This window comes from Hoplias malabaricus, chromosome 2 (assembly GCF_029633855.1).
Source record: "Hoplias malabaricus isolate fHopMal1 chromosome 2, fHopMal1.hap1, whole genome shotgun sequence".
NCBI classification, from domain to species: domain Eukaryota; kingdom Metazoa; phylum Chordata; class Actinopteri; order Characiformes; family Erythrinidae; genus Hoplias; species Hoplias malabaricus.
This window is the reverse complement of record NC_089801.1, coordinates 7,993,555-8,007,418: the sequence shown is the minus strand read 5'-3', so window position 1 is coordinate 8,007,418 and position 13,864 is coordinate 7,993,555.

Sequence of the window (13,864 nt, the reverse complement as noted above, 5' to 3'; positions counted from 1 at the left end):
AAACAAGTTTTCGTCAGTCCTTGTATTGCTGAGGGGGTGGGGGGACGTTTCTGATCAAGCATAATATGACACCTTCTCTTCCAACATTTCTTGCAGAGCGAATGCCGGGTGAAAATATCTCACTTGTCACTCTTCTACTCCTCTCTGAGAATTTTAGATTACATGCTGGAATAAGTCTGTGAGGATTTGACGGCATTCAGCCACAAGAGCATGAGCAGGGTTAGGTAGTTATTCGATGAAACTCCTTCTCAGCCTAACCACACTACTCCATAACCCAGCACCTGGAGGGGGTTTATACTCCTCTAGCCAGCGCTTGGCATTGAGCATTGTGACTTGTTGCACATGTAAACTTAATCTAGAGCAGGTACGCAAGACGTGCATGTAGAGGTGCAGCATATATGTTTAAGTAATGTCCTGTAAAATGTGCCATATAAATAACACTGAACCAACTTGGTGATAGCAAAATTTATCTCATTTAAAGCATTCAGTTCCTCCCTCAGGTCTTAATGCCCCTTTAAAATCTCACCTTCATGCCATCTTGATCCTAATGATGATTACAGCATGAAACAATTAGTCACCAGAAATGGCTTTGTCCCCATAAACCAAGCTTCCATTGAATGGTTAAGCTTCCCCTGAGCCCTACTTATGTTCTCTGAACTGGTTAGCGTACCAAACTGCAAGTTTAGCTTGACTGAAGTTTTTGACATTTTGAGCAGGACCATTTCATACACATTCCTGTGAGGAGGCTGTGATGACATTCACATTGATCACCACCATCAATGGGCATCTGACCCATGAGCTCCATCACTTCACAGCCCAATGCAGGGGGCTTTATAGCCCTCTAGCCCATACTTTGGACATGGAGGCCTAAGCTCATTTATACTGTCCCATTGTGAACTCAACTGAGCAAGGTCATGATTCAGCAATTACTTATTAGAAGTGTCTACAAACATTTGGTTGTACAGTGCTGTAGGAAGTTTAAAAATTAAAAGTCAGTTTTCATCAACCCAAAGTTTGCCTTAACTGTGGCTTGAAAGCTGTCGAACTAAGGGTCAACGTGAGTTCAAATGTGTACAGCACGATTTCACTGGGTCAAATATTCCTTTTATCTACAGTAAAGCAGGTTTAACATTGTAAACATACAGTGCACATCAACTTATTCATGCAGCTTCACTTTGACATCTTTACTGCTGTCAATAGCAAGTGTTCTCCAACCCTTGGAGCTGCCTGTACTCTTATGCCCTGCAGGCATTTCATAGCCCGAGGATGTGAAATATCACCTAAACACCTTGAAGTTTTGTGATAATTAGGCCACGATACGAAAAAGCCCTGGCACTTCTCTCTGCTCCTGAATGTAATTGGTCCTAAACTGTTTCTTGGTTGGTGTAGCACTATCAGCAGCACCATAATAATTATCCAGGTGTTATCATATCTCATATCATCAACTGCCCTGTAGTTTGTATACACCTCTTGTAATACAAGAATGTACATCTGTGTCTGACAAAAGGGCACAGTACATAGAAAAACACAGAATGAAATGGGATGGAACACTAGGGGCAGCTGCTCATGAGCTTAAGGTCACTTTGCTCAATGCCAGGCAGTGCAAAACCCTCCAGCTGTGGGCTGTGGAGCAGTGGAACTGCGCTGTCTGTATTAGTGGTGTGATGAAATCAGTATCTGAACTCAAAGTTTCTGTGGCTGAATGCCATCATATTCCCTGTCAGAACTCCCTCAATAATTATTACTCTGCATTTCAGATGAAGAAGTGTCAAACATGTGGCCAAATATTCTTCCATGTAGTCTTGTGTGTACTGCCTTATACACTTAGAAATAATGGTTCTTTACAGAGCCCTGAACACTCATGGCTCAGTCATGAAAGGGTTCTTCAGATTGGTGGAGAATGTGTTTTAGATGGTTCTTTATAGCACCTTTTAGAATATAGTTCTTCTGTAGTTACAATGTCAAGTTGGTTACAATAGAAAAAAACGTTATTGGTGCCTTATAGATTCCTTATCTAAAACGGTGCTGTATAGAACCATCTCCACCAATCAGAAGAACCCATTTAAGATGCAAAGAACCCTTTCTTCAAGTGTTCACGGCTCTATGTATACAGTACTTACACTTTAAAAATAATGGTTCTACAACAGTTCTTTATTAAAGGAAATGGTTCTATACTGTAAAGCTGCCAAGCATTATGGAGCCAAAAAGTGTGGCACATATAGAAAAACCAGGCATAAAATTCCAGGACCTTTCACACCGAGGAAACACTGAGAAGAAAAAAAAAAGAAAGCTCCAAACACTTTTGGCCATCAGGATTTCAGCAGCCATTAACACGGCTGACAGGCATCAATTTTTTACTCAGTGTGACTTCAAGCCTGACTGCACATCCTCGGGTAGCAGGAAAACATTTGCAAAATATGTTTGAAATCTTTGCATGGATGAGGGAACAAGATAAATGGAGGTATTCAATAGGGAAGATAGTAGTTGGCCGTCAATTTGGCAATTAATTAATGCAAACATAGTAATTTCTCCCCTTGAGTTCCACTGTTTAAAATATAGGAGCCAAATTGTTCTTTGACAGAGTGCCATAGAAGATCCACTGCTGTTTGGTTTCCTAATGAATGGATCCCTAATAAGTCAATGTATGGTTCTTTATGGATATGGTTTTGGAAATAGGTCATTCTACATTTGCAATGTATTGTGTCCTGTTAATATGAAGCCATGAAAAAGAGCCCGGAATAAGAATATTTTTTAATTTATTTTTTTTAGAAAAAGAAACGATTTTACATTTTAATTTTAGTGATTTGTTTTTGAGTTGTACATGACCAGCAGCATCTCACAACTATAAATTCACTGACATTGAAGAGCTATTTCTGAAGGTGTGGGCAGGCAAGTGTAGCGCTTCCACTAAACCATTTCTAAGGCATTAGATTTAGTTATTAATTCATTCATTCATTCATTCATTCATTTAATGATTTAAGGACATTATTTTTACTATGTAATTTTATTGATCAGAGAATTGTCTTACAGGGTTTAATTGAAGACATTATCTTATTTATTTGTTTAGGCAAAGCTGTAGCCATCCATTATTTGTGCTGTCTACCCTATGTTTATTTAAATAATTGAATGCTTTTTGAACTATTTTTGAGAAAGCTCATCTCAGAGAAGGCCACAGTTTATCAAAATCTGTCTATATATTTCTGATTAGTTAAAAACAGAAATAGCCTGGTGTTGCACAGGAAACAATTGGGAGAATTTAAAATGTAAAACTAACAACATGAATTAAATATGTGACATTTTCTACAAGTAGTGTGACTTTGAAACAAAGTTTTACAGGTATCCGGTAGCCTTATGAAGGAGCACATACCATAAAGTTTCTCCAAGAGCCATTAAGAACCTCTATTTTGTAGAAAGTCTTTTACTTTCCACTAAGAAAACATTCTGATTACAAAACAACATGCTTTATTACCCAGCAGGAAGCAGACGTAGCATTTCCAAGTGACTGGAGATATAAAAATGCCCACAGCTTCACTTCTAGGCCAGTAGGCAATGTTGAGATTCACCAAAATGGCTTTTCTGCCCTGTTAGGGCAGATTAACGAGTTGCCCTTTTGCGCCTAACGTCGGCCATATTTCTAATCCCCTCAACATGGGGAATCTTCATTAGAAGGAGAAACACTGACCTTCACGTGTCTTTATGAGAATGTATAACACACTAAAGTAAACATTTATCCATATGACCCCTCCAACTAGAGTCATCATTTGGCATCTTAAAACGCTTCTTAGCACCACCCTCATCACTCACACAGGAGCAGGGCTACTGCAGCCGCAATAGCAAAAGGTGCACACGCTAAATGTCAAGGCTGGAAATGTTTCTGTGCAGCACAAAACAGCAGCAGCACAATGACTGGACTCAAACAAACAACACCACAACACATTTTTCATGCACACAAATTTATATAAACTTACCTTTTGACTGGAATTACAGAGCATATGTTACAGCATATGTAACAATTACTGCAAGTGTTCAGCCATGGTCCACCAAATCTCCATCAATGGTAAGATATATGCCATTCTTTATGAGAGAGGATGCCTGGAATAAAGGTTCATAGTTGTTTATAAGCATGTAAAACCTCTTCAGAAATGTAAAGAAAGTCCCTATTAATGCCTTTAATTTCAGAAAAATGCTGCGTGAATTGTTATCCATGTTGGGCTACATTGTGTATATTCTGTTACACTGGATATTAAGTATTCTACAATTTGCCTGTGTCACTGCTGTGATGAGAATGATCCACTACTCTTGTAATATCTGGTCAGCTTTGGCCCTGAGGTCAATAATTGTACCCTTATATTAGACATATAAAATTGGTCAACCTCCAAGGGGCCAATAAGTGAAAGTGCAAATGTTAATGCAGTGATCAGAGTGTGTAGACTTTGGGAACTTTGACCTGATCAAAGTAATAGACTGTTAATGAATTTAGTTTCTTTTATGTGCTGCATATAAAGTGTGGCCTAATAGATGGTAATTCAATGATACAATAACAGATTGTGCAGGGGCATACTTCACCTCCTTTGCCTGATAATCTCGGGGTACATAATTATAGCCTACAGGGGGTGGCTTCATTTAGTGTTGAATATTCATTTGGTCTAACCCACGTTTTCGTGAGACAGAAATCTTCAAAATTATGATCACTTATAATATCATTTACAGTGTCTGCTTTTGAGTTTAGTGATCTTATATTGAATAACCTGAATTTTAGATCTGAGGTATTGCTGTTATCATCTGAATATTGATTAGGTTGTTGAAACAGAGTGATTGAGTTTTTCTACATTTAGATTTACTTCGAGGTAAAGACACAGTCTCACTACAGTTGAACCTAGGTGACACCTCAAGGCTAAACCGACCATCTGCGGCCTGGTCCCGGCACTGGATTGTCAGCAGCTGTTTACACTACTCTGCTGGCTACCTAAAAGATGATGTGCTATGCTCCACGAAAGTAAGCAGCACCCTCCCACATGAGGTGGATACCATCCCTACCTATTAAACGAGACTTGCCCTCGAACTGTAACCAATTGTCTATAATTGTCAATATAAAACCCACTCGATTATCGGAACACCACTTGGACATCCAGCAGTTTAATGCCGAAAGTCTGCTGTAGGCTTCAGCACTGTGCCTCATTGTCATACATTTCAGTGGCCAATAATTGAAAAGTACAAATCATCAAAATCATATGGCTAAGGCACGAGAAATATGCCCATATGGCCTGAGCATTGGTCTGATTCAGTCAGTAAAGCCCTGCATAGTCTTCGTGACACTCTACAGCACTTATGCAAGATTGTGAATAAGCCATTAAATGCTCATTAAACAAAGTAGCATTGTTGTGTTTTTGTACTTGCTCAGAATAATGAATGCTGTTAAATATGGCAAGAATGACTCACATTTGAATCACGTCTTGTATTTTTGCTTACCGTCAGCGGTGCTAAGTCGCTCTGAGGTGTCAGCTGTTCACTAATTAAGCTTTCTCAGTATCACATCATGCCAGAATTATGTCACTAGCATTGATTTCCTTTTCAGTCCTGCAGTGCTTTTCACTTAACTTTTCAATCTCCAACTTTAAAGGACAAACAGATGCCGTTCAGCTGCTTTTGTCCACCGTGTATTATATGCATGGTGCATTGTTTCAGGCAGTGAGTGACATTTGAACCTTGCCAGCTGTTACAACAAGTTAACTCTAATGCAGTGATTGAACATCTTTATTAGAGGCAGCAACCTGAGCGTGTTCCACACTTGCTCCCACTCAGGGTCTCACAGGCTGCATCAAGAAATTTCTGCTACTGCCCTCTCCATCCTTCCATGCTGTCCCTTTGATACCCTCTGATCCTCTGATACTCTCTGTCCTCTGATGGCCTGTGGAGGATTTGAAGAGAATGAGTGAGCAATAAGTGAAAAAAAAAATACGGAAATATGGACAGTGTCTGAATACTTTTAGCACTGCTCATGTCCTCCCTTGCTTTCATGTTGTTTGTGAAAGAACCATGACATCACAAGTTCTGTTTGAAGAAACATCACAGAAGCTGTTTTCTGGTCATGGAGAAAAGAAGAGCAGCATCATTAATAAAAAAAGGAGTTAATTGAAGACTTTTAGTCGGGTTTCTGGACAGAGCAACAGTGCCTCCATGTTCCTCATGTGGGAAGTAGGTGGCCTCACCAATCAGACAATGGAACTTTCTGTGACTCTCCTAGGCTGCCTGAGGGCAGTTAACTTGAAGCTCTGCTTGTGTCTGGGATGTGAGCTCCTTGGCTACACTCTTAAAAAGAAGTTCCTACATTTGTTCTTAGCTTCTAGGAATAAAGCTGTAACTGGAATATAGCTAACATTACTGCTAGGAAGTTTGGCATGGACTGACCAAACATATGGTAAGAATGATCACTTTTTTAAAAGGGCTTTGCTACAGTTTCCAGGCTGAAAGGGTTAGGGTGTTTTGGTACATGGGATGTTTGTGGTGGGATGCCTGTATCGAATGAATGTGGCCAGCCTTGTAACTCTCTCTATATTTGTCCACTGGCCCATAGTGTGTTGTCTTAATTAAAAGAGATATTTGTGATTACAGGTGGCTTTACCATTGGGACTCTATGGTTATCCCTTTCTAGCCTGATAACTGACCCTGGAGGGCATTTACATGTGGGGCCAACATCCTACCCAAGGACAAATCCTGCAGGTACCCAGCTGGGCTGCCCAATTTGGCCCTGTGTGTGTGTGTGTGTGTGTGTGTGTGTGTGTGTGTGTGTGTGTGTGTGTGTGTGTGTTGGCTATGGTAATGCATGCTTGGCATTGTTTTAAGAGAACAATGATTAACAGAAACAATAAAACTATATATAGTTGGTGGCTCTACAGACTACAGTATAAAACAACAAGGAGAATAAGTCTCCACTTTCAGTTACAATTAAATCTGTCCTCATTTACAAGAACTTTTCAAAATGAAGCTGGTGAATTTCACTGTTTTTGTTTTGGGATAGTGAGCTCTGCTGTGCTGACTTTTTCAGGACAGTGATATTTTAATAGTGTCAGGGGTTAATGGCCAGGCATAGGGAACAGTGAGATAAAAATCCTTTCATTTTAGAGCAAAAGACAGTGGTATAAAAAGGACAGAACCAGAAGAGGTCAGGAAAGAAGAGTCAGTGATTTTCCTCTGCACACTGATATAAAAGCACTATATCTTAATTGCTAGTATTTAATGGAATACATCAACCAAAAATACTCACACAGCTAATAATGAATAATAGTCACTGGGGAGAGCATGAGTCATTTACGTAATGCCAACTGGCCCATTCTAGTTTACATTCATTATTTGCCAAATTGGGATTTTGGGCTGAATTATGTCCTTAAAATGGCTTTATACATTTATTTTCTTCTGTGTTTAGTGTCCTGCTTCCATTGATACCCTCTCTGTACACAAGGGAAATCAGCTACATTAATAAGCAACCACTGATGCAATTACACCACAGTTTTTATAATCTCTATACAAAAGCATTGTCCAGAATGGGACCATCTAGAACAGCTGTACATGGGTGTAAGGTCACTATGTTCAATGCCATGTCTGGCAGAAGGGTATAAAACCCTCTAAAATTGGGCTTTGGTGAGGTGAAACTGAATTCTGTAAACTGATGGAATACCATCCAGATCTAAACTGGTATGAACTGGTGGTACCAGGCCAAAACAACTGCCAACAACCACATATGGACTAGCAGCATAACCATGAACCTGCTATATATATATATATATATATATATATAGCTATATATATATATATATATATCCATCCATCCATTATCTGTAACCGCTTATCCAATTCTAGGGTCGCGGGGGGTCCAGAGCCTACCTGGAATTACTGGGCGCAAGGCGGGAATACACCCTGGAGGGGACGCTATTTTTATTTTTTTATTTGAAGACATATGTTTAAATGAAAGGGGATGCTTTAGAAATATGGGTTTCTGTGTCTATTTATTAGTCTTGAGTCTTGGTAAAAGAGTAATGTTTGTGCATTAATGTTCATTAATGTAATTGCACATTTTATAGATACTTAACACACACATACACACACACTGCCATGGTCCTAAAACCTAGGCCTATCTGAAGCCCTACAGCCACCACATCCTAACCACAACAGCTGTCTGTGTGTCCCCAGTGTCCTCCCTTTTTTAAATACCAAAATATGGCCACCTTATCTGAACCTAAACCTGCCACATTGGCCCTGAAGATGCTTTTGCCTTTTCCATTCACATATTTGTCAAGTTGGGTTTACAGCTTTTACAGCCTCCAAAACAAACTTTGTAATCCCTCATAGGCAGAGCACCATGCTGGGACTAACTTGTCTGCAGGAGGCAGGCCCAGGGCTCTCATTAACGCTGAGTAACATGTCAGTTGTGAGGTTGTATGTTGTGGCTGTAATGCACTGTGTAGTTTACACTGAGAACAGCAAAATATGACAATATCCCTTCAACCCCCGTCCTTTCTTCCAACTCTTGCCTCCCCTAGTGTGCTACAAATGCCAGGGGTTCTGATCTGGTCCTTTGTCGTAAGACGTTTGTGGATGAATGCCATCTAATCCTCGCAGTAATGTTCCAACCCCTTGTGTAATGCCTTAATATAAACTAGAAGTTTTTACCAGAGCAACATACTATTAAAAGCCCATGCTATTACCCATGATTTCAGATGAAGTTGGATGAGCCCTATGTTGTGTCCTATATAGTACACATTGGCTATCTAGTGCACTTTAATCGTCCCATAACCAGGAGACGTAATGGTGTTAGGCTAATGATAGTTTTAGCATCAGCCAATTCCACCATGTTGAGCGCATCTATTTTTAAGGCAGTGCTCTATCAATTACCTCTTTTGCCCCAGAGAGTTGAGCTTGGTGTAGAGACTAATCTAATTGTAGCGTCGAGCGACATACGCTATAGCTCGCAATCAACACGTTGCACATTTAGTGCAGTGGACAGTTTTCTCATTAAAGGAATTTATACCAGATACGGTGCGCTCCACAGACCCAAGGTCATTCGTTTTCGTGTAAGTCGTAATTGGTACCGTGCTAAGTTCAATATTATGTCATCAATGCACATAATGTTTAATTAGCCAGAGGGTAAACATAATGAGATTTGTGTTTATTGTATTAATGCTAATAAGATTACTCTTACTCGCACGCAGAAGGGTCTGTACGTACCAGGAGAATAATATGTTATTCATGTGTGCATTTCCATTTTTATTACATACATGAAACTTGAAGCAAGAGAACGTTTGGGCAGATGATCTACATCTAGGGCAAGTGTAGCATACAAATCTGTGTTTATTCATTTGTTTACGGATTGTATTCCATGCTCATTTCAAATGTCCCCTATTGTAGAAATATATAAAAAAGAATAATTAAGAAAACATTACCAAGAGAAAATAATAAATGATATTGACAATAATGTGCACAAAAAGCAGAGGCCACTGTCTGTTTATTTTATTATTCCTGCTTATATTTCCAGGAGATTGGATATATCCACTTGTGCACTGAAGGACATATCAACACATCAAGAAATACATTCTCAAAACCCAGAATCATTCAAAAAACTCAGAGAATGATTCAGAGATACAGAGGTTGTGGGACTCCTAAGAGCCACACAAGACCTGGTAGATCACCACAACTCTCATCATTAGATAAACAGTCCATTTATTGACATACGTGGCATTTAGCAGGTTTCATCCAGACATTTTGACAAGGACTCTTATTTTTGTAGCCTTCTGTTCTTACTCAGATGGAAAACTGAACTCTGTTCGTCCATTTTGCAGTGAGCAGTGTTATCCACTACACTATACCAACCACTACCAATACATACACATCTTTGAGAAGAGGAGATCAGAAGGAGAGGACAAATCAATGGGTCTGAAAGGACGTGTATCTGAAAATGGCACTTCAGCTGTGGATGTTGAGGGTAGATAACACACATAACACATTGTGGAGACCTGGGACTTAGTTGTGGAGTCTGGGCTTGAAGCACCAACCTCAGGTGGCAGGAACTGGAGCTGCACAGAGTAGCGGGGTATGAACTGCACACTCTGCAGTAGATTTACAAAGATGTACATGCACGGAGAGCTGTCATGAATGGGTTCCTAAAAAAATGGAAACAGACAAAGAAGAAGAACAGTTGCAAATTGGAGAAAGAAGCTGTTTGATGTTCTCACAACTACAGACTGGTGCCAGAGATGAATCCTCGACATCGCAGAATGTGCTTGGGATCTGGATTATTAGAAATGCAAAATGCAACCAGCTTCTAAGACTGAACTTTGGGTGTTGAGAAGAAAAAAAAAATGCATATTCCTCAGAAAAATCATTCATTCATCCATTATCTGTAAGCGCTTATCCAGTTCAGGGTCGCGGTGGGTCCAGAGCCTACCTGGAATCATTGGGCGCTAGGCGGGAATGCACCCTGGAGGGGGCGCCAGTCCTTCACAGGGCTACACACACTCACACATTCACTCACACACTCACACCTACGGACACTTTTGAGTCTCCTCAGAAAATTAAAGAACGTATTCTCCAAGAAATGGAAGCTGCAATAAAGGCAAAGATTTAACACAAACTTTTATAAAAAGTTAATATATATACGATATATAATGTTTTCTTAAATGTCATATTTTAATATCAAACATGTAGTTCAACTAGACAGTAAGTGAATGGTTAATTTACATTAATACTTAATTACAACAACACTAATGACAGAGCTGAAAATATAATAAAATATTATATTATGTCAAGACATTGAATTAATGCTGATCTGGTTCTTTGGCCGTTTATGGTCTGTTTATATTACAATGAATTAACACATGGGTTCTAGAAGTGGGGAATATGGAGTGTGTAAAGGACACAGTGAGCTGAATGCAGTATGTGCATAGTACTACATCAATGCAGTGCATTCTCTATGCTCTGGTTCTGTCACAAAGGGACTTAGCAATGTGTGTGTGTGTGTGTGTGTATGTATGGAGGGGGGAGTACCCTTGGGTAAAGGCGCTGTAAAATATTTATCAAGCTCAACCTGGCTGTGTGGCATTCTATCAGTAGAAATGGAGCTGATTAACATGTGACGCCCTGTCTTTAAAGGGCCCGTATCATGCAAAACCAATCCAAATTTTCAAAACATGTTTTAATACGTGCACTTTATTTCAGATCTAAACACATGAACACGGTCTGTTTTGAATTCGCTGTATATAATTTGAATATACCTATGAAGCCTACAGCTAATTATACCCTGCATATTTATACTGAATTTATAAGGAGTGTTGCAGCCTGGACTGGTTTTTGAATGAGTCAATCACAAAAGAACACAATAGCCTGTTCAGCTGGAAGGAGTAACACATGGGTTCTCAAACTGCTTCCTTTCAATTGTTTCTTCCTATGATCCCATACGTAAAGCAAATGACCCCACCCTATTTCAGGAGGCCCGAGGGTTAAAGAAAGGTTAAATGTAATGATGTTAAAATTAATCATGAGTGTTTTTCAGTTCATGGAAACATACCAATGAAGATAAACGAAAAAAAAATGCAGGTTATGACCCTTTTAAGAGGAAGCCAGACTTGCCTGGGTAACATGAGGCTGGCTGATGATGTCATGGAAGTGTGGGTGTTGTTCTAGTGCTTCAGGTTGTGTGTGAGTGTGTGTTCCACTGAAAGCAGTCCACATCTAAATTGACACCTCTCAGTTTTCCATTTTGTGTAAACAATATGATTAAGCCCTCCAGCTGCTGCATCAGGCCGACATTCTCTCGTTTTCTCCTCCATTTATTCCCCATAGGCCAATGTAGCCCTGTGTGCTGTGTCCCGAGAAACAGCAGTGAAGGATGAACTAGAGAAACTTATGGAGGAAAAATAATTTATTAACGGTTATGGAAGACTGGGGCTGAGCAGTTATATTTAACTGAGATATTTCTGACCAATTTTGTGATTGTGATGTTTATTGCAATTATTTTCTATATATTAATTCCTGATCTGTTTATGTAACCAAGAAAATTAAGGTATTTAAATTCGGACACTGAATGACAGACAGTGATTTCAGCTGTGGTTGTAGTTGTGTACACATTACAGGGTTTGACTGCCTCTGATTGGTCTAACTTAAATGTCACATTTAAAACTTGTTTCGGACATAGTTCCTGACTGTGTAGGCTGAAATTATATTCGCTTTCACTCAAACTGAGGTTTCAAAACTATTCATCCAAGAGTTCCTAAACCATGTTACAAATACGCTGTGGTTCGGTAGCCTACAAAAAATAACTGGACACACCATGAGCCTGGTATACCATATATGAATGAATCAACAAATGAATGACCAAGTAAATGTGATACAATTCCTTAAACTTTCCTAATGGGACCAGTGCTGCCAACTGATGTTTTTGCTCTGTCTATGAGAACTGTTACATTTAGTTTGTACTTTTTATGTAATGTATTATAATAAAATGTCAAAATAAATATTTTAAAATGTATAAATATGCCCTGGCAAAAACTGCAGCAAACAAAATTCATGAATCTCTTTATGGTCCACAGTAAGGGTCCTCCACATGGGTGTGGCCACTGACGTAAAAGATTGATTTCATATTTAAGGTTTAAATCAGGACCTTAAGAAAAAATAAGAGCTCAAAATGTCATTAAGCACAACAGCACCCCCTTGTGGAATAGTCCTTATGTATGAGTGAGTATGTAATGAATAGCCATCACTGAGTGAGTGAGTTAGCAAGTGACTTGTGGATCTAAATTGTACCTGTTTTTTTGTGTGTGTTTTTATTATCATGTTTTTTGTTGTTGCTGTTATTTATTTATTTATTGTTATTTTTGTTTTATTTTGTACAGGCACTGAAAGCACCTTCTGAAGAAAACAAGACTCAATTAAAATTACCATTCAGGAACTTTTATTTATGACTACCCCTACCATTATCCTTTACCTCCCTGCAATCATTTAAAGTATAATTAAAAGCTAAAAACTGGAGATGTCTTGCTAATGAAAAGCTGTTTGCGCTGGGCCAGGAGGACACCAGTGTTTGCTGACCAAACAGCTTCATAATGATAGTTACAGTACGAAAAGCAATTGCCTTCGAACCCTTGGAGAAATCCACTGATCGCCCTGATGCACAGACGTAATTAGATTGTTTTATGATATTACACTTCAAAAAGCAATGGGCTCAATCAAATTAGCTCACCCAACACATACAGCACCACTGCGCTGTGATGTTTTTGTTGTTTTACCCGCTGCAATCTTTCTGATGTTTACTCATTTCATTGACCACCATCGTTTTCATTAAGGGCTGTGACTGTAGCCTGAGGGCGACATCTGGATCTGTGTTCCAACCTTAGTTAGTTTTTAACCTTTTGTTTTTGCAAACTGTTAGCTTCACTGCCTTGTTTTGTTTCTGAGGACACAATTTGGCCATAAGTCTGTGGACATGTACAGTTCAATTCAGCTACTTTACAGCGTGTCTATTACTGACAACCTACTTCACAGCAGGTTCTCTGAGAGTGAATTAGTACAGTCACCTCAGGCAAGTGTTCCACAATCAAACTTAAACCCTTACCATAGCATAAAGTTTGTTGAAGCAGCGATGACTGATAAATCATTTATTTACACCCACCATTTTGTAAGAATTATGAGGTGACTACAAACATTTGTGCACACAAAGTACATCCAAGGCAAGTTAAATAAAGACTCCTGAAGCTTGAAGTTGACTTCAGTGATTAGTTCATACAGCAAAAGTGAGAAGGCGAGTTAATCGCAGTCAAAAGAGGCCATCCATAGCAGGGCCATTACCTTCATCCATCCATCTTCATAATTTAAGAAA